The sequence below is a fragment of the Pan paniscus genome, chromosome 10, assembly GCF_029289425.2.
Source record: "Pan paniscus chromosome 10, NHGRI_mPanPan1-v2.0_pri, whole genome shotgun sequence".
NCBI lineage: Eukaryota > Metazoa > Chordata > Mammalia > Primates > Hominidae > Pan > Pan paniscus.
The window spans coordinates 94,750,828-94,778,279 of NC_073259.2; the positions used below are offsets into that span (position 1 = coordinate 94,750,828).

General features: G+C 34.6%; 1 protein-coding gene across 2 annotated transcripts in view; it reads right to left on the minus strand.

The window, feature by feature from the left end:
• The window catches only part of MGAT4C (MGAT4 family member C), an 860,657-nt gene that overhangs the window by 732,674 nt on the left and 100,531 nt on the right, over positions 1 to 27,452 (minus strand). For both annotated transcript variants that reach the window (XM_055095962.2, XM_063593178.1), the window contains one exon: positions 18,442 to 18,474. The gene's annotated coding sequence lies outside the window, so the exon portion shown is untranslated. The remainder of the gene's footprint in view (positions 1 to 18,441; positions 18,475 to 27,452) is intronic.

Here is a 27,452-nt window from a genome sequence, read left to right on the forward strand (position 1 = left end):
ATTTTGGACTTTCATGGGGCCTGTAACCTCTTTGTTTTGGCCATTATCTCCCATTTAGAATGGCTGTGTTTCCCCACACCTGTATCCCCATTTTATCTATGAAGTAAGTAACTTGCTTTTGATTTTACTGGCTCATAGGCAGAAGGGACTTGCCTTATCTCAGATGAGACATTGGACTGTGGACTTTTGAGTTAATGCTGAAATGAGTTAAGATTTGGGGAACTGTTGGGAAGGCATGATTAGTTTTGAAATGTGAGGACATGAGATTTGGGAGGGGCCAGGGGCAGAATAATATGAATTGGCTGTGTCCCCACCCAAATCTCATCTTGAATTACCACGTGTTTTGAGAGGGACCCAGTGGGACATAATTGAATCATGGGGACAGGTCTTTCCCATTCTGTTCCTGTGATAGTGAATAAGTCTCACGAGATCTGATGGTTTTATAAGGGAAGATTCCCTGCACAAGTTCTCTCCTGCCTGTTGCCATCCATGTAAGACGTAACTTGCTCCTCCTTACCTTTCACCATGATTGTCAGTCTTCCCCAGCCACGTGGAACTGTAAGTCCATTAAACCTCTTTCTTTTGTAAATTGCCCAGTCTCAGGTATGTCTTTATCAGCAGTATGAAAATGTACTAATACAAATCTTTATTATTTATTTTGTATTTCTAGCATTTATGTAATAAAATTATCACAATCAGGTCACTTTTGTACTTAGAATCAGAAGTATTAGAAAAAAATCTTGAAATTTATATACCTAAGAAACTTTTTTTTTTACCATAAGCATATATAGAAGATTTGTGATTATGTTTAGAAAACTTTTATTTTACATATGTATGTATGTATGTATGTATGTATGTATGTATGTATGTATGTTTTATAGATATTATATTTGAGGCTGGTCTCAAACTCCTGGTCTCAAGTGATCCTCCCACCTTGGCCTCTCAAAGTGCTGGGATTAAAAGCAGGAACGTTCCCTCTCTGCCAGAACATTTTAAAATAAGTATTTCTAACTATAGATTCTGAATCACTAAAGGGATTGAGACCTTGAGAGTCTCATAGACCTAATTATAATCACCCTGAAGAGATAGTTTTCTTGTTTTTTAGATTTGCAGGGAAAAAATTTACAAATTGCCTTTATTTATTTGTGCTAATACTCTTGGATGGCATAAAATTCTTGTATACACACAAAAATGTCTTTGTTCTTCGAGTTGAGGCCACTTTTTTCTGTTCTCAGTGACAATTAAGAGTTATTAATCACTAACCTTCATAATATTGTCCTTCAAATAAAGGTGATTATGAGATCATTATTTTTATGATGGAATAAATAATACTAATTTCTACTTCTATCCCCATAAAAATCTGAAGAACTCATAAGAATTGTCAATAGACATATTAGAAACCTTCCAACTTCACTAGTCATTGAAGTATAGTAAATTACACTGAAAGCAAGATGTCTGTTTTCACTATCAAAATGGCCACCCCTCTTCTTTTTTTGCACATTCACAGTCAATGCTGATAAAGATGTAGTAAATACTCTTGAACCTCTGAGGTGGGAAGTATGATACTATTGTGCAACCTTTCTAGTAAGCAATTTCTTTAAAGTTATTCATCATTGTCTCTGGTTCCACTTCCAGGGATATGAGCTGTCTTACATCAGCTTCCATAACACTTACATTTTCTTAAGTGCATGTTTGACTTAAATTAGAAATCAAGCCTGAGAAGAGATTTGGGTGTAATAATTTATTGACTCTTTTGACTTTTTAATTATGGCCATTCTTCAAGAGTAAGGTGGCATCTCATTGTGGACTTAATTTTCATCTGGATGTGGTGAAACGGGAACAATTTACACTGCTGGTGGGAATGTGTAAACTAATACAACCACTGTGGAAAACAGTATGGAGACTCCTTAAAGAACTAAAAGTAGAACTATCACTCGATCCAGCAATCCCACTACTGGGTATCTACCCAAAGGAAAAAAAGTCATTATATGAAAAAGACACATGCACAAAAATGTTTATAGCAGCACAATTCGCAATTGCAAATATGGAACCAACTTAATTGCCCATCAACGAACGAGTGGATGAAGAAAACGTGGTATATATACACCATGAAATACTACTTAGCCATAAAAAGGAATAAAATAATGTCTTTTGCAGCAACTTGGATGGAGCTCAAGACCATTATTCTAACTGAAGTAACTCAGGAATGGAAAACCAAATATCATATGTTCTCACTTACAAATGGGAGCAAAGTTATAAGGATGCAAATGCATAAGAATGATATAATGGACTTCGAGGACTTAGATGCGGAAGGGTGGGAGGGGATTGAGGGATAAAAGACTACATATAGAGTACAGTGTACACTGGTCGGGTGACAGGTACACCAAAATCTCAGAAATCACCACGAAAGAACATCCATGTGTCCAAAACTCATGTGTACCCCGAAAAAATTTGAAATAAAAATATAAATTAGTTATAAAATAATACTAATAATTTATTGACTCAATGTAGGAAGAGAAACAGTATGGGAATAGAGAAAGAGCCAAAAGGGGGTAAAGATTCATCTAAGGTAAAGTCTATACCTGGCGCTCCTGAGATGCCATCTTAGCTGCCAGTACCAGGAGCTGGGGAAGGGCTAAGCTTGAACATTAGGAACCCACACTCATATTTACGGGGAGATGGGCACATTGGCCCAATAAAGAGGATTCAGTCAGTATACCAAAACAGATCTACTGCATAGTTTTGGAAATAATCAAAAATGTGTACTTAAGATTTTGTGTATAGATGGTCACTACACTGTTAACACTAATTAAAAATTGGTTTTTGGTTCTTATATTTTTTTTCTTTTAAGTAGTAAAACTTTTTTAGTTCAGTAGTATAAGATCTCTATTAATTTGGAATAAAGGATAAATGGAAGAAAAAATATGAAAACAAGATAGACTTTCATCTCACAAATTTAGTTATTAAGCTGATATTTTTAAATTAAATTGCTAATATATTAAATTACACAAAAATGAAGATTTAATATGTCTCATATTTGTGTCGTTTTGTATCAGAGCCAGACACACAATTTGAATGACCCAGTGCAAAATGAAAATGTGAAACCCCTTGTTAACAATTATTAAGAATTTCAAAACAGCAACAGCAGAGCCATAAACCATGATGACCTTTTAACTGTGGGGACTGTTTAACTGCACAGATCATATGCCCACAAAATCTGTCCTGCCCTGGGAGCAGACTACAATTTTAAATGGAGAGGATTTCAATTTTGATATATTGCCATGTGCTGGTGATGATTTCTTATGTTACATAACTACCTGCATATACAATAAACCCTTTAGATTCTAAATTTGTGGCAGTTTCCCATTTCACGTATTTATTAAATGAGAAGATAATCAGTTTAATATTATAATAAAAGATACATTTGGAGAATAAATAACTTATAAACTTATATTTAAAAGATATCCACAACTTTTAAAAGTTGAAATATTTTTGGAATGTATACATACAGAATTTATGCTTCTTTACCCTGCAACAATAAAATACAACATTCTAACTCAAAAAAATAAAATAAAAGGATGGCATAGGGAGCAAGAAAGTGTTTTCCGAAATTAAGATGTTTATCAGTTCTCGATCCATGAATAACATAATCAACGACTAACCATAAAAAATAAGAAAATCTTCAGACAGTTTGTATAAGTCAACAGGAGAAACTCAAAAAACCTGGGGAAATAAATATGCTGGGCTGTGTTTTATCAGCACAAGAGCAATGAGTCATTTAGGGGATGCTGGAATCTCTTGAGTAAGATCCACTTGACAAAGCTTTTATGCCATCTGATGTCACAGTGACTCATGACGAAACTATTATTTTTGAAAACTGGCTTGTTTTCTTTAGCATGAATCACTAACTTGAGTTTTTAAAAATATGTTCATCTTCTAGCCACAGTAGAAACAAAATTAATTTTGAGGAAGGTGAGAATCGAGTAGCCAGGGTGCTTATAGTCTCAAGTCAGGTACCAGGAAGGAAAAGCTCCACTGAGTTCACACATAAAAGGTAGCTGCCAATTGTAGACAATTTTGCCTCCTCTGGCTCCATTCTCTAACAGAGTCTATATTTTTCCACCACCCAATACCTATCGATTTATAACATTAAGCCAGAAAACAAAAAGCCATCCTTCCCCTATAAGACGAGTAATAAGCATTGATAAAATCATTTCATGGATAGACATTTTGTTAAAAGTTTAGCATTGTGACATTTTAGTCCATCTGTAATTTTCTACTATTTATCCTGAAAGTGTCTGTAGACCCAGTTTTGATTCTATTTAATCGTTATGGAATTGTTCCACTCAAATACATAAGGCTGCACACACATACACACACACATACACACCATGCTATTTATACAATTACATTAAGGGATTCTACTTATGTTGAAAATAACAGTGTTACTGTTAACTTGTGTCTTCTTATGTATAACAGCTGGTTTACATGTTGTTTTTTAAAGAGTAGATTTGATATAAAGGTAGCTATGAGACTGTACAACTCCCTCTGTGAGTACTGTTGATTTTGATGAATTGGTTCTTTTTTCTCCCAAATGACAATATGTTCGAACAGCTGTTGAACATTCAACCAACAACTATTAGGGTGACCCTACCCTCTGAGGATGTATCATCTTATTCTGAAAATATTCATTCATCTTTTTGGGTTCTCACATCATAATGAATGCATCTGTTATAAATTAATATTATAAAATTAATATTTGTGGAATTATAAGGGCTTCTACCTCTATAGTAAAGATATGTATTTTTAACTTTTTGAAGACTATATGCTACAAGAAAGGATAGTTTCATGAAAATATCGAGTAAAGTTAGGAAATGAATAGTTATGAAATGCAAAAACATTAGCTAAACTATTTTCTGAGCTTTTACAATGTATTAGTAGTTTTATATATATGAGTTCATTTTATTTTCTTAAAAACTCCTATGAAGTCAGCACCATTGATATCTCTATTTTAAGGATGAGGAATCTGAGGCTTGAATAATTTTAGTAACTTTTCCAAAGTCCCATAGCTTGAAAGTGAAGGAGAAAAGATTTGACTTTAGGCCTCAGCACCTACGGACTATGTATTACATTATTATGTAATTCAGAGCCCCCTTTAGTTATTAATTCATATTTTAAACATTTATTATATTGGCCTGTGATGTAGACAGGTATGCTAGAAGCATATTAGAAAATGGTTTGCACATAGTATGTTTTATTGCATCATGTGAGTCCTCACGAGCATTGCAGAAATTTCATATAGGAAGCAACAGCACTAAATTTTATTATCATGTTAACAAAAATTTAACTTGAAATTTTTCTAGAAAGTTAAATCTGATAGGCATCCATTGAATGGATAAAGGACATCTATTCCAATTATGGAAATTAAGGGACAAAATAAAGACAGAGAGAAAATACTTCAGTATTTTTACCAAAATGCAGGTTAGCATTTCATTTTTTTGTTGGCTTAAGTCTCTTCTACCTCCATATATAGGTTGCACTTTGAAGACAAGTATACTAATGTTCTTGTGTTATGTTCTCAGTGTCTACCTCAGTATTTGACATGTGGTTAATTTACAGTAAATACATACAAAGCAGGGAGGCGGAGAATGATATCCTTTGGCTGTGTCCCCACCCAAATCTCATCTTGAATTGTAGCTACTGTAATTCCCAAGTGTTGTGGGAGGGACCCAGTGGGAGATAATTGAATCATGGGGGTGGTTTCCTCCATACTGTTCCTGTGGTAGTGAATAGGTCTCACAAAATCTGATGATTTTATAAGGGGAAACTCCTTTCACTTGGCTCTTCATTTGCTCTTTGCCTGCCACCATGTAAGACATACCTTTCGCCTTCCACCATGATTGTGAGGCCTTCCCAGCCATGTAGAACTGTGAGTCCATTAAACCTCTTTTTCTTTATAAATTACCCAGTCTCCAGTATGTCTTTATCAGTAGTGTGAAAATGGAATAATACAGAGAAGGAGTGAGGAAAGAGGTGGAAGGGAAAAAGGAAGGAAGGAAGGAAGGAAGGAAAGAATTAAAGTAGGAAGGAAGAAAGGGTAGAAGAAAGATGTAAAGAGAATAAGAGAGAAATTATTTAAGAAGATATTAAAACAATAATAGCTATTATATGAGGAGTTAGAAAAAGAGGGCTTTAACCATAAATGAACAGAAACTTTTCTTAAGTTCACTTCATAACATACAGCATATTTGAGAAATAATTAGAAGTTGTGATAATTTCACCATGTCACATGGAAACTTATCTCGTTATGTTTAAATCAAACTTTGTATAATTATATGTAATTCCTAAATAGCCCTTTACTTTTAAAAGTGGGTAATGACATAACAATAAAACTAATTTATTCAGGCATGTTTATCCCCACACAAAATCTTTTAAACAAGGTTTCAAGAATCTGAATTTCAGTTATAACAGCTGTCTTTTCTATTACTTAAACATACTTTATAATTTTTTTCTTAAAGTAAACTACCATACCAAGAAAACAGAAACAAAAAGGCAAGCATGCTAATTTGTACACTTAGAAATTAAAGTAGAAGCTATTCTTGGAGAGGGAGTGGCAGTAGCTGATGGGTGAGGAGCATAAGGGAAGATTCTGGCTCTTGGTTATGCTCTGTTTCTTGATCTGGGTGCTGATTACATTATTGTTTGGTGTTTGTGCAAACTACCAAGCTGTATGTTTTTCTGTATGTATATTATACTTGAGTAAAAAGTTTAAACTTTTAGAGTCAATCTTGCTCCATGTTGTGGTTTGTGCAAACATCAAGGCATAATCACAGAACCAAAAAATTTCAGACCCAAGCTTCAATCGCAAAGCTGACAGATTTCTACACTTAGGCTCTTAAGCATTATTCTTGTGCTCTTTTCTTGCCCTAAGCAATATTTACTGTACACATAGCTAAGGAAGTCTACTCCTTTTACTCTGTCACTATAATATGCTTTAGCTAGACTTATTTGATGTCTTAGATCAGCACCAGTTTTATATTATTATTCTGTGTATGAATGGTTAAAGTTCAGTAATCATGTTACCTAAATTTCAAAAGGGAAAATATTGGGCTTTTACAAAAATGTACTTTCAAATCAAGTAGTTTTGTTGTGTTTCTGAAAAGGAAAGAGCAAACAAAACTAGAAATTGTGCTATTATTTGCTTCAATTTATCCACCTGAGATTAGTTAATCTACTCATAATGTAAGATCTGTTGTTTCAGGCAGATAACTATATAATATGTTGGTATGTTGTATTTTGTTTGTTACTATTGTGAAAAATAGTCCCACTGGTTTTCCAAAAGATACAGTAAACTGCCCACTAATTGTCAAAGGTGTTTATAAACCATCAGGCATCCCATACAGGAGGTACATATAAACATTAAACAGGACAAACTATTAATTTACTATTAATTAAAACTACTGAACTTGTGCCAAATTAATTCAAATAAACATAAAAATTAAGAAATAAACCATTTTGGTGGACAACAGTGCAATTTTAGTTTGTATATTAACTATTGCCTCTGCTTCATATGTTGGCCCTACCTAATATTATCTTTTTTTATTCCTTTTGGTGGTGTTCATTAATCTTTGAAAGCAACCATGAAAAAATATAAATCATCTCATTTAGTATCTTGCCCTTGCAAAAAAGATAGTAACATTAAAATGAAAAGCAGTAAAAGGGTAAATGTACTGGCATGCTGGATCTATTCAGCTCTTCAATTCCTTTCCCTTCTGAAAAATGAAGGGGGTAAACTCATTGAGAAGTTATTAATAGTTTACCAATTGATTCATATGTCATTGCACTATACAAAGTTTGTAGAAAGGAGAAAAATGGCTTTAATCTATTTGAATGCTCTGTGCAACAAATGTCCTATTCCTCTGATAAGTGGTAGCTGTCAACTGATGACAGATACATGCCTTATAATAGGGAGATGCCAGTTACCAAGTGAAAGATAATGTTTCATATATTTGAAAGTTAAGTTGAGACGAGGATAAGACACTAGTTTACCTAGACTTCCACTGTAAACAAAAGTATGCTAGTTTTGGGAGAGTTCGGGTATTCCCTGCCCTTGAAATATGCAGTTGATTCTTCTTACCTCCTAGCACTATATACTATAATCTAAGCTGTTGTCACTGTAGTAGTGATAGATTTGCTCTAATAATGAAAATGAATTTGCTTTAACCCAATCATGGTTTCTCATGGTTTGTGACAACCTGCAATTGAAACTGACCTCAGAATGGGAAAAAATAATCAAATGTTGTGCTCTCTTTTTGGCCAAAGGACTTCCTCTGCCTTAGAGCACAATTTTTTTAAAAAACAGACATCAAGAAGAAAACTTGTAATTATAATTATTACAAAAAAAAAGCTCAGAAAGACAAATTTGAAGCAAATATAACAAATTACAACAAACTACACAGAGTTCATTCTTAAACAGCTTATATAAGAATATAAATTCAATAAAATTTGAAAAAATAGAAATATCATGTCAATAATTTAAAACATTGATACTACAAGAGAAAGCAAGAATTTTGTATTAAAACTTAGTTTTCCCTCACCTTTAGTCCTAATCCCTTTGTTCCTTTTCCATGACTAACAGCTCTGATATTATTTCCTTTCTGAATTGTAGGTTGCCTTGCAATTATCTTCAAAATTTGAAGAAGTAGATTATGCTGTCAGAAATACATAGCATATTTTGTTAGTCTTGATTAGTGATTTTTTCCTGATAAGTATTTCAAAAGCCTAAAATGCTAAGTTTTGAGGTTTTCTGAGAGAAAATAAAAACTCATCTCTTGGAAAGTCATTACTTTATAAAGTAATGTTTTTATTCAAACAATGGAGGATAACATAAAAATCAGCTGAAACATGAAATAAGAGGAAAAAAGTGCAAGAAATAAACACTCAAGGTGAGCCTCAACAAATCCATAACTTAATGGAAACCTAATTTTACATACTTATATATGTATGGGTAGCATGAATATTTTGATGATTTTGCAAACAGTGTCTAATTCTAGAACGTTCTTGTTTCAGTACTGTTTCTACTTCACAGTTTATTATTAGGAAATTTGATATAAATTTTTGGCTAAGTTTTATACTCTTCTCTTCCAGGTTTCTTTTTCCCTTACTAACCTTTCTGAAAATTTATGTTAACCAGTTATTTTAATCAGGAGGAATTTCATCCCCAGAAGACATCTGGCAGTGTCTGTAGACATTTTTGGTGGTCATAATGGGGGATGGGAAGGTTGTATTCTCTATTGATACAAACTAATGATGCTGTTAAACAGCCTACAATGCATAGGCAAGCCCCCCACAACAAAATTGCCTGGCTTTAAATGCGTAACACCATTGTTGAGAAACCCTGATCTAAACCATGATGGTAAAAGAAACTCTGTAACTGACCCATTGTTTATGTTTTTTTCTAAACAAACAAACAAATGTTCTCAGTATTTCAATAGTTCTTGTGTTGGTTACCTGTTGTGGTATAAAAGCCCCAAACAGTAGCTTAAAACAGTAGCAATCAATTATTTTGTTCATGAACTCAGCAGTTGAGTGGGCTCAGCATGTCAGTGTTTGTCTCACCTGTGTCTTTCATGCACCAGCAGTCACACAATGTCTGAGGATGGGGTTATCTTAAAAGGCCTATCACTTGCATAGCCGGGGCCTCGGCTAGAAAGAATTAAACAACTAGTGTTGAAACAGTAGAGGCTGCATGGACATCTCCTCTCTGTATATGGTTTCTTTACCTGATCTCTCCACATCAGGGGTCCCCAATCCCCTGACCATGGACCACTACCAGTCTGTGGTCTGCTAGGAACCAGGCTGCACAGCAGGAGGTGAACAGCAGGCAAGGGACCATTACCGCCTAAGCTTCACCTCCTGTCAGATCAGCGGGGTCATTAGATTCTTATAGGAGCAAGAACCAGAACCCTATTGTGAACTGTGCAGGTAAGAAATCTAGGTTGCGTGCTCCTTATGAGTGTCTAACTAATGTCTGTTTATCTGAGGTGGGTCAGTTTCATCCCCAAACCATCCCACCCCCTCCATGGAAAAATTCTTTTCTATGAAACTAGTCCCTGGTGTCAAAAAGTTTGGGGACCACTGCTCTACACGGTGGCCTTAGGGTACCTGGGTTTCTTTACATGATGGTTACGTTCTTAAAGAGACAATGTCCTCAAAAAGACTGGCACAAGCTGAACAAATGTTTCTCTAAAGTTGCACAGTATTTTTCTACCATATTCTGTTCTTCAAGTTAGTCACAATATCCTGTCCAGGTTCAAGGAAAGTTAACATAGCCCCTACCTCTTAAATGAATGAAGATTGTCAAGAACTTGAGGGCACAGTCCACCTTCGTATCACAAGTACTTATACTTTCACTACATGCAAAATACACTCACTCCCTCTCAAGACTTTCAAATGTCTCATATATTGCAATATCACACTCAGGTTTGAGGTTTTAGTATCCTGTTATCTAAATCAGATCCATGCACGTAAGAAGCTCTGTGCCTGTGGTTGTTTCAGTACAGCTCCTTCAGTGCTGTTTCTCTCAACCCGTAGATCTATGATCTAAAGAGACAAGTTATCTGCCCACCATATAGCTAACATACAATGATCGCTCACATATAGAAGAACTGATACAATTCCGTTCAAAATAGGTAAGATGGGAGGCAATCAGAGTCACTGATTCATAGCAATTCTGAAATCCAGCTGAGTACATGTTGCCAGTTTCTTGATGATAGCTCAGTCTTATTGCCTAGGAATGATTTATCATACCCCTTTGGTCTGCCTTCTGGGTCTTGATTTTGTTGTCTGAATCATCCTTCCTTTTACATAAGAAGTGATTGGTGTTTGCAGCTGAGTGTTCGCAGCTAGCTTTCTGCTCACAGAAATCCTGAAATCCAACTTCCTTTTAAATTTATACTGTCCCTGTTCTTGCATTCCCACCTGATAAAATTTCTTTAAAACTATGTGGGTTTTCAATGAATTAATGTGCAATTCTTTCTATTAGAAAAAATACACACTCACAGATCTCAAGGATGTTGTGGGGAAAGTCTTTGAAGTTATTAGATCTCCTGTTATTTTACAGAGATTATCTGTGAGGAACAACCTTGGCATCATTAAAAGACTTCTTGACTCTTTGAGAGAGTCTACAAAACTTAACCTTAGGTCTTTTGGGATCCTTAACAGAGGGCTATCTTGAATTTGATCTTTCATTATAAAACATGTCTTAATTTAAAAATATTTTGCAAATGAGAGATCCTTGGACTGAGAAATATTATGATGGTGGACAGGTGGGGGAAAAGAACAAAGAAATCCTGATTTCTTTCCATTTTCTCTAAATATGACTTAAGATTAAATGTAAACTTTTCCAACTTTCTTGCTTTGTTATCTCTCTACATGACATCCTCGGGGTTGCTGGATTTCTTGGTAGCTAAAGTCTCCCAAATCATGTGTTCCAAGAGAGACCTACAGAAGCTGCATGACCTTTTATAATCTAGCCTCAAAGTTATGCAATATCAATTATTCTGCAATGTATTTATTGAGACAGTCCTACAAAGCCCTCAGGTTCAAGGTGGTGGAAACAGACTTGACCTCCTAACGGGAAGGAAAGTCAAAGAACTGGTGACATTTTAAACTACTGCAATGTTCTATATGTAATGTTTATTTTAAAGTACTACCCCAATTAGGTCCTATTAATATTAACATCTATGTCATCTGTTCATGATTCAAGTTTTTCCCATCATGATATAGCTCCTTACTCCCTATATCTCCTTTTAAAGTCTGACTCAATCATCCATCCAAAATTATTAAAGATGGCTTACCTGGATCAGGAGCAATAAGAAAAAAATTAAATACAGGACATGATTTACGACCTTAAGGCACTCATAAGTTAGTTGAAGAAAATTCTAAAATATGAAACACAATTCTAGACTATCAACTGATATAATAGCATGTTAAAAATGAAATTTGGATTTAGTCATTATAAAATAGAGGCATTGTTTTTAGAAATTCAAGAAGATAATTAAAATGAATCCTCTCACTCACATCAAAGATACATGGTGGTTGAGAGTTGGGAAATAATAAACCATAATATTTAAGGAAGATGTCTTTGGAGAGAGCTGAGCAATAAGTTGTATACTCTGCCCTTCCTCATACTCCCACTTACATACTCACATCAAAAAATGGAGGGTAAAATTAATCCCAAGTTGGTGAGAGAAACTTTGACCAATCAAGAATCTCATATGTGTTTGCTGATAGGTATGGGGCCAATGTAGAATGGTTATTGACTCATGCTTGAAAAACTAAAGGGGAAACAGAGAAGGTGGCAAGTGCGAAATAATCAGTTTTGCCCCAATGATGTGTCAAACGTGCAAGAATGTGATGCACCATGTGTGGATCTAGCAGGAAGCACACTGGCCTGTAATCATTTAAAAAAGAATCTTGTCAAAAAGAATGACCTTGCAGGACATGAAGATTTTAGTCAAGGCTTTGGAGCATTACGTCAACATTTGAGGATTAATTAGAAGAAACATAATTAAGAGAGGCCCTGCCTACACCGAGAGAGGGAATCTGAGAAATTTGAGACAGCCATAGAAATGCACCATAAGAAAAAAAAAAAGTAGACCACAACAATTCATCTGGCTCAGAAGGCTTGGATTCACCTTTAAAATATTCTTATCCACTTTCCTCTCTTCTCTCCCCTACCTTGACCGTAGATTCAGAAGAATCTTTGGCTAGCAAGTTTAGCATGGATTGGGGAGCTAGGGAAGACTGAACTATCATTTATCTGCCTTACATTACAGTCCCTTAGTGAGCAGGAGGAAGACACTTCAAATCAGGTTCAGAATTTGATTATTCTATGGGGTGGTTTATTCAAATTTTGCAGAATTGGGACTGTTTTTGCCTTAAAGTGACCATAAGGCTTTATATAACATAAGATTGAACAAAAAAACACACACAGTTTGCCAGAGGGTCCAAGCTGGGTCCCTGATTGTTTAAGTCTATTTATGTAGCACACCATGCTTCAATGAAATCTAATACTGTATGTTTTAAAGGAAAATATTCAAATCTGTGATTGCGACATTTGATGTAGGTAGAATGGTTAGCCCAGATATTATTAATCTCATGTCATTCAGTGATAGAACTGTGGATAATATTTATTTCCCTGGTGTTGCTAAATCACCCCATATGTCAAGCTCTTACATCCTAGATTAAGCAAATATCAACATAAATAACAAGGACAGTAAATAGAAGAATGTTATGGCTGGGTGAGCACTTTAGCACTTTGCAGTCATCTTTTAGAAATGGTTCTGTTCTCCCAGCACTGAGCTCAAGAACTAGAGAAATGAGGATGACAGCAGGAGGGAGGGCACTGTTAACTGTGCATGACAGGAAGCAAGCAGGGAGCAAACCGAAAGAGGGAACTGTAGCATTGCTACAGGCCAGAGAAGACTCTGAGCATGCATCTTTTCCCAAAGATCCTAAAGGACAGAGTAAAACAGAGCCAGTGTCCTTACAGCAGTTAAACGTCTGAAGTTGAGGCCCATCCTGTAGATGCCAACAAAAGATTGAAGATTTATAATTCTATTGTGGGGCCTTTTCTTGGTAATGAACTAACTTGCTGAAAAAGTAAACACACACACACATTATAAAATACATATATTGAAATGCTTTATTTTCCCATATCTTAATACATTTTGTGAACACATAGCACACTATCAAGACCACCTCAAAGAGTGACCTGGAGTTCCCAAAGTATCATATCCTACCAAGTCAATAGTTTTTAAGGGATTTATCAAGAGTCAACCATAAAATAATAACAGAGCTTTTGTTAAAACAGAATATATTGGCTGTTGTTACTAAAAGATTCTACATCTCTATTCATATCTCAGCATTGCTTTACTCTGTTCCCTCAGAGTAGCAAATAAAAACAAAAGCAGTTACCTAATTTGGTTTATTTACACACCTCAAAAATTAACTCTAGGTCAAATGTCTATTCCTCATTCTGGCTTTGGAGGTTATAAAGGGATGGAAACTGGGTCCTTACTAGTTGGTATACATAAAATTGTCTGATATATTTTAGTAGGGAGCATATGGTATTCATATGGAAAATATAGGTCCACCATATGCTGGTGTTAAACCCAGGTGTCATCCTATTAATTATTCGTGTTTCTTGAGAAGAATACAGAGACATATGTGCAATACTGGCATTGAATTCATGTTCAAATCTGTACAACTATTTTATACATGATAGCCACATCACACAACATTTATTCAGTATTGTTTATATCAATTGACTAACAACATTCTCTTACTACTCTGAATTTTAAGAATATCAAACAACTAATGTTGCTAGTTTCATCATTGTTCCTCAGAAATTTATAAATAAATAATTACAGTGTATGACTTCCTACATAAATTCCCTAAGCCACTGTGGATGTTATGGAAATAAAATGTCTATCTTAGACAAGAAACATTTGTTAAGATAATGTGTTAGTTTTCTAGGGCTGCCAAAACATAGTGCCACAAACTGATTGGCTAAGAACATCAGAAATTTATTGTCTCACAATTCTGGAGGCCAGAAGTTTGAAATCAAGATGGCCCTTTGAAGGTTCCAGGAAAGGATCTGTTTCAGGCCTGTCTCCTGGTTTTGGCAGCCTCGGGGGCTCTTTGTCTGTCGCTGGCCATCTTCTTGCTGTGTTTCTTCACATTGTGTTCCCTCTGAGTAAGTCTGCATATCTGAATTTCCCCTTTTAATAAGTACCTATTATATCGAACAAGGGCTCACTCTAGTGACCTCATTTTAACATGAATACCTCTGTAAAGGCATTATTTCCAAATAAGGTGACATTCTATGGCATTGGGGAACAAATACATGAGTTTGGGGGGGACACAAGTCAATCCCTGAAGGACAGTCTCCTTTTCCTTATCATTTTTTCTAACAGTTTAATTTTTAAAGTATTTCAATTAAAATGTTAAAGTGCCATTGTAACATTTTTCAGTTCTCTGGAGATTGTAATACAAATAAAATGTAACAACTGCCTTAAATTTCACTGGTAAATAGGCAAAAAGCATGTAATTAAATTGTTTCTCTCTGAAAAGATTCCTGAAATTGTGTGTTCACAAATTGTGTATGTGTAAGTCTTGTTTAGATAACAATTAAAATAGGAAAGCAAAGTTTTTCCTTAATTTGAACATGTATTTGTTCGATACAATACCCATGCATTATAAATTTAACTTTTATAACATACTGAAAAACTTCAAACCTGTACAAAAAGACATTTTCATAGATTTTACCATATATATAATGTATATATCTTTTAAGTATGAAATGTTGCCTTTATGATTTAAAATGAATACTTCATTATTAATTATGGTTCAAAATAGTTTATGGCAAATGAGCACTCCAACACCCAACGATTCTTTTAAATTCTTGACTTCAGGATGCATACACCTATTTAATGACCTCCTCAGCACTGTTGTGTCTCCCCAAATTGTAATGCTTTAATGATGCAATTGGTCATTGATAAAATTATAGGCATCTCTAATAATTTTCTGAAACTGATTTTTGCTCAATAGCAAGTGTTTCAAAAACTGGGTCATCCAATGCTTTAAATTTGTTGTTATTACTTGCAGAGCCATCTTTTGGGACCCCTACCTCCTCTGGCCTACCATATTATATGGGGTATTTAAACAGCAGCATTATGTATAGGTTGATTATGATATTTTTTCACTAATAATAACTATTAATAACTACCTGAGCTTCTACATAATACATGCAGTAGCTGGAGTGACATATTAGTTCATTCATGTGACATTCAAAATGAAAATAAGATGTGCTATGTTTGAAAGACAGCCTTTGATTTTGGTGAAATGTCATGTTATAATGTCAACATAAGTTATTTGTTAATATACTGAAAGCTTAAAAATCAACATTATCTCTTGAACTTATTATTCCTATCCAACTCTAACTTTTCATCCTTTGACTAACATTTTCCCAACATTACTGCACCCAAAGCAGGCCAGCCTCTAGTAACCACCATTCTACTCTGTACTTCTGTGCTGAAAGCGGATGTTAAGTGTTCTTACCACAAAAATGATAACTATATGAGGTAATGCATTTTTTTTAACTAGCTAGATTCAACCATTTCACAATGTATAAGTTCTTTGAGACATCATGTTTTACACAATACATAAAACTTTATCTGTCCATTTAAAATAATCAACATCACCTGAATTTAATAGGATCTCTCACAGTGATTAATAGCTTAACAACTAGTGTTTTGAAAGTCAAAATATCTGAATATCAAGGAATTGCCTAGCACTTTATTTGCTTTATTATATGCTGTAAAAGAAAGTACTTAAACTGAGGAACTGACTTCCTTAGAAGCTAGAGTACACCAGATTTTCCTCCTTTTCCCTATTTTTTAATGACCAGGGAGCTGTGTGAAAATTGTTACTTAATTGGTTCTCTGTTAGTTACGTACCAGTTCTCTGAATCTCAGTGAAGAATATCACATCCTTAGCCTTAAACAACTTGGGTGAAAGTGACAATGATTTTGAGTCAGACCAGACCACATTAAAGACTCCACAAAAATGGGATAAACACGGAGGCTAAAACATCAGCGCCCCCTGCCATTTTTGTTTTATTTTGTTTTGTTTTGTTTTTTTTGGTAGAGACCGAGTCCTTCTCTGTCACCCAGGCAGGGAGTATAGTGGGCGATCTCGGCTCACTGCAACCTCCGCCTCCTGAGTTCAAGCAATTCTCCTGCCTCAGCCTCCCGAGTAGCTGGGATTACAGGCGCATGCTGCCTCGCCCGGCTAATTTCTTTTGTATTTCAGTAGAGATGGGATTTCACCGTGTTGTCCAGGCTGGTCTCAAACTCCTGAGCTCAGGAAATCTGCCCTCCTTGGACTCTCAAAGGGCTAGGATTACAGGCGTGAGCCACCGCGCCCGGCCCAGCGCCCCCTTTTTATTCTGTATACAACCATGCTGTTGTCACATTTGTGATTAAAATATGGTAGACACAAATTACGACTTTATAGTAAGATGCTGAAGAATTCTGGCTTCTCAAACAACCTTTCCAAATGTGGAAAGTTGCATTATGGTTGCATTTTTCCTAGACTTTTAGGAATTAACTGCTTTACCTCCAGAATAAATATGATAGAATACTTATGAATATTAGAGAAAATATATAATCACACTTCAAATCCTTCACAAAAGAATGTCCAGTGTCTAAAGATTATGGATCGTTTCCAATTGAAACTGGAGCTCCTTCAAATGCTCATCTCAAAAATTCAGATAATTACAACAGAAACATCATCTATCATTTGACAAAAGACAGTTTAAAACATTGGAAATTTGAGCAAGATAATGTCATAAATATAGCTATGTCTTCCTCCTAACATTTAAGAAAAAGTTTATTAAAATCAGGTCACAAGGAAGTCACATGAATACACATTATCTTTATTTTCTACAAAAATGTTTCTCTAACTTAAGGCATAAATTTATAGAGATGGAACGTCAATATGCAGGTGACAGGTCCGATAGAGATCCAAAAATGTAAATTGTCCATTTGAATAACATTGCTGTGTAAATCTGTGGTTGACAATACGATATTACCTAATATATTTTATATGCCTAAACTCCTTCTTATTCACTGGCATGAAGAAATGTGTCTATTCACATTAAGCAAAAATGGTTGATTTTTTACTGGACAAAGGGAACTATACAATCTAAATGTTTCTCCTGTTTTTGCCATACATTCTAGCAACACAACCTTGTTTAGAGTACAACTGTAGTGAATTATTAATTGGATGTTTGTTAATATGTGCATATTCCTTTCTAATATTTTGTCCTGTTCTTATTGTTTTTGTTTAATATGCATGCAACATCAAGTCGAATTTTATTGTTATTAAATAAAGTGTGGTAGTTACATATAAAGATAAATAAGTACCACCTGTATTGGTGATTATAGCTAATTATTGACAATTTAAAATTAATTTGAAAACGTAGAGATGTTGTCCACAAAGGTGTAAATTTTTAGATATTATAGCAAAAATATTTATTCTATACACAAGTATTTGAACATACCTAAGAGTCTGCAGAGGACTTAAAAGTATATTTTCCATTTGAAGTAAAATCCTATGGCCTTTAAAAACTAAGACGTGAATTATATTTTAACCCACCCTAAGTTAAACATATTGAAAGGCTCTATTGTAATCACATCTTCAAATGCATGTTTTCTTCATTCTCATCTATGTTGAACCCTTAACAATAGTTTTTATCATTTATACTGTTAAATCCAAATTATTCCACCTTAGTTGACACTAAGTGTTTAAAGCAAATAAAGGCTCAACATATAAAACTTGATGTGCACTTTTAAAATAGTATATAGTACTTACCCATCCAAGTAGAATGTAACAGCAGCTGAGAAGCTGTCAAGGAGAAAAATGCCAGAAGGATTAATAAATCATATTGCTATAACATGATGATGAGAATTATAAACAGCTATGTAAAAATTAGGTCACTGGCAGTCAGATGACTTGGCTTCTTTTAGTGGTGGTAGTAGAGGAGTATATATTTATCTTTTGTTATGCCCTGGTAAGTAGCTGGCAAGCTTGCAATATATAAACATTATTTAAAGATGTTATGATTGGCTTGAATCCAGGAAATGTTCTCAGATTTACCATTAGCTATCAGAGATCTTATATATTGCTAGAGAGGATTGAAGAGGCAAAGGAAAGCCAGAAGTTTAAAAAAAAAGATATTAATAGTAAAAAAGTTAGGAAATAAAGCACGCATACTTAATGATACAAAAATTTTAAAACAGTAAAATCTAAATGTTCACATAGTTCTTAAGAAAGAGTGATTATTAAAGCATGTTATTGAAACAAAGGGAGAAGTGATCTAAAACAAGGGCTTACAGATACTTTTTAAAACTTTTTATTATTTTCATTATTTTATATACATGGAAATCATTGTTCATAATGTATTTCTATAATATTATATATGAAAAGATCTATGTTGTTATTCACAGCCATTACTTGTAACATTACACAAAAGTAGTGATATGACCACCAGAACAAAAAAAAGAAACAAACAAAAAACTCACTTAATTCTCAATCCTCATGCAATTTAACTGAAGAAGCTCTTGAGAAGGCCAAGTAATAACTTAGTTGTGATGGACTAGATTTACTTTGGTGATTTAACAATGCTCATGCAATTAATGTTCTTTATTGATAAATAAGTTTTATTCAGATAAAAGTTAACTATATTTATAAAATCATATTTCCATAGAAAAAGTCTATGAGGAGTGAGATGTGTTTATGCAATAAATGAGAAAAGTTTTTTAATATCAGTCCACTAAAATGATTCTACTTTGTATTACATAAATTAATAACTCTTGTTATGAACATAGATTTTAAAATGTAGTCAAGAAGTAAGAAAATTAAGGTCGTTTTAATTCTACCTTGTGGAGTTATTCATTATTAATATTTGAGTCTACATGCCTGTCTTCTTCCCATGTCTTATTATAGAAATGTTGGCTATTAAAGAAAAACACAAAGATATGTAAGATACAAAGATGTAAAAAATGAATGTTTGGCTGGTTGCAGTGGCTCACGCCTGTAATCCCAGCACTTTGGGAGTCTGAGGCTGGTGAATTACCAGAGGTCAGCAGTTGGAGACCAGCCTGGCCAAGATGGTGAAACCTCGTCTCTACTGAAAATACAAAAATTAGCCTGGCATAGTGGCGAGCACCTGTAGTCCCAGCTGCTCGGGAAACCGAGGCACGAGAATCGCTTGAACCCGGGAGGCAGAGGTTACAGTGAGCTGAGATCTCGTCACTGCCCTCCAGCCTGGGTGACAGAGTGAGACTCCGTCTCAAAAGAAATGAATATTTATTATACTCCCGCTCACTACTGTTGAGTTTGCTGCATATTAGGCCACACTTTTTTCTACGTACATACCAATGTGTTTTAACATTATCGTCTAGTGTACAAATATATGTATAGATACCACTACATAATTATGAAAATACACTGTTTTCTCACTTACTTTTTGTCTTAGCATTATATCTTAGATGCCTTTCAATATCAATTCAAATACACCTACTTATTTAATGATTATATACTTGTAATAAAAGAATAAGAATGATTAATTCACATGTAGCTTTCTAGTAATAGAATAATTCTGCACTTAACTATAACTCTTGATTATTAAATAAGGTTTTATAGTTAAAATATAACAAGACTAAAGTGATTTTGCAAGAAGACACATAAAAGATGGTAAGGAGAATTGATGTTCTGTGCAAATTTCAATGATAGATGCTATTATATTTGCTAGCACAACAGGGTAAGTATAGTCAAAAATCATTTAATTGTACATTTAAAATAAGTAGAAGAGTATCATTGAATTGTTTGTAACACAAAGGATAAATGCTTGAGGTGATGGATACCCCAGTTACCCTGGTGTGATTATTATGCATTGCCTGCTTGTATCAAAATATCTCACGTAACCCACAAATATATACACCTACTATGTATCCACAAAAATTCAAAAAAAATAAACATTTTTTAAAAAAGGAAATAAACTTTTATAACTAATAAAGCCAAACACTTCCTTCACTGAAGGCAGGTGTAAAAGATTTGATTCTGAATAGAATAGTGTGAGATTACTGGGAGATTAATTCTAAAGATTTTCCTAGGTTGATGCTAAGAACTGCTATAAGTTATTTTCCAAAATTGAGAGGGCATTTGAAACTTAGGAGCTATTTAAATATTGTTTAATTTTTATTTCAACTAACTTATTTTTGTCAAATTTATATGCATATATATTAAATATAAAAACAAAAAAAAACTGTGGAAACAATCATGTGTTAAAAGGATGATATGCATTTGAAGAATGGACACTTATTCTCATAACAAAAGCCCTGAAAAAATGTTGTACAACACTTCATCTAATATCTAAGAAATCATTCCCCTAGATGGGAGTAGAGTATCTGTTCCAGTTTTTTCTAAGTTGTTGACTTTTTAATGGGAGATTTAAAATGTTTATACAGACTTCAATTGCTCTTGTTCCTAATAGGCACCATCAGAAATAACATGCTTTATACTGTTCAAGACAAATTTGTAAAAATAAATCACTTCTCATTTTTTTGATATTAATCATGGCATAGTTTCTTTTTTAAATCTTAGGTGATGGAAAAATAAATCATGTGCTGTGAATACCCTTTGAACCACAAGCATTTCAAATTGACATTACAGCATAGATTTTTCATCTTGACAGCTTATCGTAGGAGCCAAATAGCCCCAGATTTTCATTAAAGAAGAACCAAATAAATCTGGTCGAACATAAATAAAACAAAGTATTTGTTTATCACTGTAAAGAAATCAACTTGTAGATTGAATTCCATATAATATTTATGCCAACTGCTACTTGATAGATTAAAATTAGCAGTAATTTTGCTGTTTTGAAAGGGCCAGAGAAAAGGGAATTTATTAAATTAAGAAACTGCACCTCAAATTGTTTTAAGGGTAGGAAATAAAAAGTAAACACAGGAATAAAGTCATATCATCTTTTTCAAGGCACAGAAGAAAAAACATGTACAAATATGCTACAGAGTATTTGATTAACAGCAAATGCTTCTGCCAATACAAATCTCAATGCTATAAGCTGTTGTTTTGTCAGTGTACTTGTAGGATAAAAGGAATCAGCTTGAACGTATTCTAAAATACCCCAGAAATAGTGTCTCTGTGCAAATATGTGATATATTGACATAAAAAGATCAGATGAGCAATTTTTTTTCTACCATAAATTCATACAAAGAGCCAGAAAAAGAGTCAAGGATCTCCTGCTATTGCAGAATATTTCATTAAAGGCAAATTTCCAGTAAAATACTGTTGTGTTTTTGGAGTAGGAATTAGGTTCTGCACATGACTGTGGGTTAAAGAGGATATCTAAGTAAACATAAGACAATTTAAGGCAGAATCTAAATTAAGGATTATGATCCTCCTCTTCCTTTTAAAAAATATTTTTATTATAACCGCTATTAACAAACTATTGTTATATAATAGATGTTGTGCTTATTCTTCAGATGTGTTCACTTTATTTAATCCTCCACAGCACTTCTATGAAGCAGCTATCATTAATGCCACTCTAGAAATGAAAAAACTGGTCACAGAGAGACAGTAATTTGCTTTTGGTCAACTAGTTAGTGAGTGTCAAAGGCAGCAGTGAAGTAAGATTATCTGATTCCAGTGGCTGTTCTTTTGATTCCTGTGTAGATGTCAAAATAACCCATTTGTATAGAACTTTTAGAGTTCTTAAAGAAATTTTAAGCCTGTTATCTCATTTTTCACTTGGAACTATTATATTCAGTCTGTGGGGTGGTAGCTGTTCTGTATAATAGAGACACTAAAAATATATCTGGTTTTTAGTAGTAGTTCTAGGAGTGATTAACTTCAGAGCTTATGATATTATCAACTGAAGATTCTATTGCAATTGCATCTCCCTTGCCTTCTGCCCAATCCAGCTTCTCTTATTTCCTTCACAGTGGTTTTCTCTGAGAATAATACCCAAATAAATTTCTTGTATGTTAATCCATATTTAAGAGTCTATTTCCAGGGACACTGACCTAAAATAGTAATTTTTCAAAATCAAGCCATTCTCTTGAGTCTTTTGCTGAATCATCTTAGTCTCTTTAAAATTCTTTTGCCCTTTTCTTATTTTTTTTAAGTACCTTCGTTTATTGTTGTAACCTATGAAGTATATTTGTTTTTTAGTTATGTTATTCTGTTCCCATATTAGGAGGCTCCAGCTTGTGGCACTTTGTTTCCTTAGGTGTTTTGTGATTTTTCTTTAGTATAAATTTATATTTCTAAAGTTTTATTTGTGATAATTGCTTGTGGTGACTGAAGACAAGTTCTTCTGGGAAAAAAAATGCAATTGTTTCTGCTAGGGATTGGGGGCTATACCAACCTAGATGCACTTTAAACTGTAGTATTGCATTAAGGTTTTCACATCACACAATTTGAGGAAATTCAGGCTGAAATCCAACATAAAGGCTGTTTTTTAGCTAGAAGCATTACTTTTTTCCCCCTTCATTCAGCACTAGAAGTCAAGATAGGTATAGCTCCTTATAAAACCCTGAATGAGTGGACATTTATTCCTGTTTTACGCTTGAAGGAGGGGCTAGGCCATTTGCTGGGCCTAGGTTTATGCAGGGATTATGTTTTTGATTTTCTATTTTCAGCCACCACTGGACATTTTCTCTCTATACCTTGTGCTTTGAAAATATATGAAGACAAAAACTCAAGTTTACTAGAATGTGCAATGGCTTTCAAGGTGGAAACCAGTATCAGCATTCTGCTTGTCACTTTCATTTTATCCTTTCATTTACTTATGCCTTGGATACTCTTTACTTTCTATTTAGTTCATCAATGCATTTGAATGTTTTAATACAACAGTACCAATCTTTTTGGCACTAGGGACTGGTTTCGTGGAAAACAATTTTTTCACAGACCGGGGTGGGGGCATACGGTTTCAGGATGTTTCAAGTGCATTACATTTATTGCACACTTTATTTCTATTATTATGACATTGTAATACATAATGAAATAATTATGTAACTCACCATAATGTAGAATCAGTGGGAGCCCTGAGCTTTTTTTCCTGCAAATAGATAGTCCCATCTGGGGGTGATGGAAGACAGTGACAGATCATCAGGCATTAGATTCTCATAAGGTGTGTGCAACCTATATCCCTTGCATGTGCAGTTCACTAGAGTTCGGACTCCTGTGAGACTCTAATGCCAAGACAGATCTGACAGGAGGTGGAGCTCAGGTGGTAATGCATTGATGGGGAGCAGCTGTAAATACAGATAAGCTTCTCTTGCTCTCTGGCCACTCAGGTCCTGTTGTGTGGCCTGTTTCCTAACAGGCCATGGACCAGTATTGATCTGTGGCCCAGGGTTTGGAGACCCCTGTTTTAACATATTCAGCATTTATGTTTTGTTTGTTTTCTCCAGCAAAAAAAAAAAAAAAAAAAAAAAAAAAAAAGGATGAGCAGATTAACCATTCAGCCATCAAATTGCTTCATTTTTAACATGTGGTCCTTTTCCCCCAGCCCAGCCAGCTGTAATTAAGTGAAAGTACAGAGCAGAGATGTGAACTCTTTTTCATTTTAATAAAAGCTATATTACTGACATAATAGACGAAGATTTGGAAGAATGAAAAATTAAATCAGTCTTCCCTCTCATTATAACTAAAAGATAATTACTCTATCCAGTATAAAGAAAGGTTGAAAATGCATTAGAGAGAAATACTTAAAAACTGATGGGATCTAAGAAGAGACCCTTTTCATTGTATTTTCTGCTATCATTGAGAAGTACATGAGATTTTGACAGAACCCACAGAACAGTTTGGAATTCTAAAAATACCACATTTTCCCTTAATTATTTCTGGAACAGTGTAAAGAATTATGCTTTTAGAATTCCCTAATAACCCAATGAAAAGGGTTAAGATGTATTTTTGTTGCTAAAGAAGGGGAAGGCACAAGGCAGCCATAGCAAGTATCCTATGATCCCCGAGTAACAAGAGGAGCAAAACAAACAAACAAAAAAACAAACACAAAGTTTGGCTGAGAGAAAGCAAGCAGATGTTGAAAGGGTCTGTGATTGTGATAAGAAGACATTATAACAAAGAGTAGTGTAAAATGTATGTCAAGAAACCAGGTGGAAATACAGAAACCTCAACAGATGCCAATGTGGTGGGTATGTGAGACATGATTGTACATCGCAATAGATGTCAGTATAGGACAATGGAAGGCTGATTCCCAGATGCCTCACCATCTAATATAATTGTACTGTATGAACTTTCCAGAAGTTAAACCAATCCAAAAAGCAAGGAAGAAGAGGGGGAGACAATTTTGATTTAACTGAATTAAAACCCAAAATGCCTGAGAATCCTTTAAAACCTCTGAACTTACTTGGAATTGATTCAGTTAAGTTTTTCTGCCTCTAAGCAAAATGGGAATGTAATTAGAAGACAATTCTGTTTATGAAAAAAATAATGAAATTAAAATAAAGAGAATTACATATTGTGTTCACTTGAATTTTACAAAATATGTATCCACTACACGTGGAGATCAAGAGGCTAGTCTCTCAAGAAAAATGTCGTGGTCAATTCTGTAAAATACTGCTGACAGCTAAGGTAGGATGGGAATATGTAGGATCTGGCAACAAGTTACTAATTGGTGACATAGAATCAGAACTCTAGTGTGGCAAAATTAAATGAAAGTTGAGAAAGTTTAAGTTGCCTTTATAAAAGAGAAAATAAAAACTATTGTTAAAGCTAGTTATGAAGGGAGATTGAAATAAAAAGACAAATTAAAAATAATTGCTAACAAGAGATATTAGGTCAAGACAAAGCATGCTATGTTTTATTTAAGATTAGGGATACGAGGTCATGTTTGATCAGAAGGAGACTGTGACAGAAATTAAGATGTTGAAGACTCAGGAACAAAAACAGCTAAAAACAGTGGGAGTAGAGGGGAATGTATGTGCAGGGGCTGAACTTGAATCGGAGCAGCGTGTCCTTCATTCTAATGGAAAGGGGCATAGTATGAGCTGAATATTTGTGCCCTCCTCTCAAAATTCATATATACAAATCCTAAGCCCCAATGTAATGGCAGTAGGAGGTAGAGCCTTTGATAAGTGATTATGTCTTCAGGTGGTGCCCACTAGAATAAGATTAATAACCCCCATAGAAAGAGACCCAAGAGAGCTTGCTTCTCCTCTCTCTGCCCTGTAGCACATGAGGATACAAAAGAAGACCACCATCTACAAATCAGGAGGAGTGCCCTCACCACAAACCAGATCTGTCAGAGCCTTGATCTTGGACGTTCCAGCCACTGGAATTGTGAGAAATAAATGATTGTTGTTGAAGTCACCAAATATGTAGTATTCTATTATACAGTAGCCTGAACTGATGGGACAGAGAGGCAGCAGGTCAGTTCTTACATATGGTAGCAAAAAGATTATGTAGTTACCATCTGCTGTATTTGTTCTGGTAAGAAGTGAAATAATATGCTGAGATTAAGAGAGGGAGGAAAGGAGTAGGAAAACATTTAAATAGTGTGTATAAGATGTTATTTAATTGCGGAACTTGGCCGAGTAAACTTGCTGAAGAAACATGATTTTTTGTGTGTTTTGTGGAAAGCCCACTTGAGTTTGGTTCTCTACATAAACTGTAGAGAATCCAATCTACTTAGGATGCTTTGCTATTCAGGGATTTTGTCCAGAGTTTCCATCTTGCCTAATGAGTGCGAGATTAGAACAAGGGAGTCAAGAATATTTTAAACACAGTAATAGTAAGTATTATGCAAAAATGAAGAGATGCTGGGTGTGAAGAAAGAGTGTGAAAGTATTAGGGAGATGACTAATCCTGAGAGAGGGTCAGTGAGTTGGGCCCCTCCTTGTAGAAATCATTTGTGATGATGGTAGCTGTTAAGGTGATGATTTCAGTTGATGAAATCATCAATGATTTGAAAGAAGTAACTGGAAAATTTGTAAACACTCCACATCAGAAAGGAAAGGGGGAGGTAGACACGGAAGCCAGCCAGTTCAAATCTGATGGTTAAAGCTGAGCAGACATAATTGCCTGGAAGCAGCACAAGGAAGCAAGGGAGAATCATAATCGTGAAGAATCTGTGATGGATAGATTTCTATTTCATTTTGGGGTCAATGGAAGTATTTGTGAACATGGAAAAATGTGTCATTTCTTTGAATGGGCTACCTTGTAAGAAGGCAGTCACAGGAAATACTCAAATAAAGACTAAATATTAGTTATACTGTGAAGAAGTTATTTTGTATCTTCAGATACAAAAGATTAGATCATATAATCTTTGAAATCTCATCCTACTCCAACATCTCTTCTGAAACTGACTGTTCATCCTCCCACCACCTACATGTTTTTCTCTTAAGTTCAGTTATTAGCAAAATCGACTATATCCTTAATCTCTTCCTTGAATGTCTGTCACACTGACTTGCTCTAACTTAAACCTGGCTATTTTCCAATGATAACCTTTCTTCTGCATACTTTATATGTTTTTACCCAAAGTGGGTAAGTGTCTTTTTGTATTAACCATCCTGAAGAGATATTCATACAATTGTCTTTACCTTTTCTATAAAAAGCCTCTCTCTGTTGCTGTCATCAAAAGTCCCCTTCCTTTGTTCTTTGATAATCTTAGTTCTTTACTCATTGTAATTCTCTCCAAAACTACTTCTGTGGTAATTAATTCACAGTTGAAGACCTAGCTTCTCCATTCTTCTTCTCAATCATCTTGGTCCCCGTTTTAACTCCAAAACTAACTTCTGTGATTGTATCCATGACTTTACAGTAAGCCACACTGTTGG